The sequence below is a fragment of the Sus scrofa genome, chromosome 17, assembly GCF_000003025.6.
Source record: "Sus scrofa isolate TJ Tabasco breed Duroc chromosome 17, Sscrofa11.1, whole genome shotgun sequence".
Lineage (NCBI taxonomy): Eukaryota > Metazoa > Chordata > Mammalia > Artiodactyla > Suidae > Sus > Sus scrofa.
Window position 1 is genome coordinate 380900 of NC_010459.5, and position 2237 is coordinate 383136.

The window sequence follows — 2237 nt, forward strand, 5'->3', positions numbered from 1 at the left end:
ATTCACATACATAGATAAAAAGGTCACCAAGGTAGAGGTGGGGGGTGGGGAGGTTTGGAATGGGAATGACGGGTTAGTAGATGCAAATCATTTACTAGAGAATGGATAAACAAGACCTATTGTATAGCACAGGGAACTATATTCACTACTTTGTCATAAACTCTAGTGGAAAAGAATATTAAAAAAGAATGTGTATATATATATGTATATATATATATACACACACACGTACACATACATACATGTACATAAAATTGAATCACTTTTCTACACAGCAGAAATCAAGACAATAGTGTAAGTCAACTATACTTCAACTAAAAATAGCATTGCTAAAGGATTGCTAAAGGATAAAGTTCTGGCACAAACAAATGAAGTAAGAGTCAAGAAGAAAAGAAATAATATCAAATACCTTATGAAAGAGAGCTAGTGTATATATCCTTAAAATGGATGCTGACGGCTATTAAATCTCTGTAAGTACTTGGATTCTACTGAATAGATTAAAAGACTGGCAGGAGTTTTATTTCTAATATATTTAGAAATACATCACAAATGACATGTTGTGTAGCCATTTAAATGTGATTAAAAATATTGATAAACTTCACCAAGTGCAAAGAAGTAGGAAGATTTTACCAAATTCTATTCTGTGAATAAAAAAGTTTGAGGTTCACATTTTAAATGATCAATGGAGCCCAAGAATTGCTCGTATAGGAGGGCCAAGGATATAGCCTTGAGAGTAGAGTGGGGTACCACTGCCCTGGGAAACCTTAGCCTGAGATGCTTGGGAGGAGGCAGGGTGCTGAGATTCAAGCTCTGCAGGTCAGTTCTGTAAAGAGAACTAGGGTTGGCTGGGTGTAGACAGCCTGAGGGGCTAGGAAGCAGAGTGGCATAGCCAAAGGAGCAAGGAGGGGCCTGGGGCTGCAGAAGAAGCAAGTCACTGCTGCTGGGAAGGGTGAGAGAAGACCAGCAGGACCACCATAGGAATGTCTTCATCTGCGCATGCATGGGCTCTCAGGAGACAGGGTGCCTCATACAAAGGATACAGGTGGTGGGCACCTCTTGCATGAGCCCATGGAGGCAGGGCACCTCTTACGTGGGCTATGGGTGGCGAGGGCATACTGCCACAGCCATCTCAAACAAACAGACCTCTGCAGTCTAAAAGACCCCAGGTTCAAAAAGGTGACAGCGAAAATTCTGAAGAAATTAAGAAATGATATGAAGGAATTAAGACAGACTATGAACAGAAACGCAATTTCTGGAATTTTATACATAGGGACATTAAACCTGATAACTTCCTAATGGGTGTTGGGCTTCACTGTAATAAGTTATTCCTTATTGATTTTGGTTTGGCCAAAAAGTACAGAGACAACAGGACAAGGCAACACATACCATACACAGAAGACAAAAATCTCACTGGCACTGCCCAACATGCTAGCATCAATGCACATCTTGCTACTGAACAGAGTCACCGAGATGACATGGAACCATTGGGATGTTTCGATGTATTTTCACGGAACCAGTCTGCCATTGCAAGGACTAAAGGCTGCGACAAAGAAGCAAAAATATGAAAAAATTAGCAAAATGAAGATGTCCACATCTGTTGAGGTTTTATGTAAGGGGTTTCCTGCAGAATTTGCCATGTACTTTTGTGGTGGACTGCGCTTTGAGGAAGCCCCAGATTACATGTACCTGAGGCAGCTCTTCCGCATTCTTGTCAGGACCCTGAACCACCAATGTGACTACACATTTGATTGGGCAATGTTAAAGCAGAAAGCAGCACAGCAGACAGCCTCTTCAAGTGCGCAGGGTCAGCAGGCCCAAACCCCCACAGGTTTCTAAGCATGAATTGAGGAACAGAAGAAGCAGAGCAGATGATCGGAGCAGCATTTGCTTCTCCCCAAATCTAGAAATTTTAGTTCATATGTACACTAGCCAGTGGTTGTGGACAACCATTTACTTGGTGTAAAGAACTTCATTTCAGGATAAACTGGGTCTGGGCAGCACTGGTGATGCTGCATCCTGAGTTGTAGCTGCTGTAGTTGTGAATATCAACTGAGATAGTGAAACATGGTGTCCAGTTTTCTATTGCATTTTTTCAAGTGGAAAAGTTAACTAAGTGGTTGACACACACAAATTGGTGGACAAACTGTGCATATGCCAATTTTTTGTTAAAAACTTTTATTTTGAACGATACTACTTTGAGATCTCATTTCAGAAGAACAGCATGAACAGTCTTCAGG

The 2237-nt window shown here is 41.3% G+C and overlaps 1 pseudogene; it reads left to right on the top strand.

The window, feature by feature from the left end:
• On the top strand, nt 1365-1996 carry LOC100524963 (annotated as a pseudogene).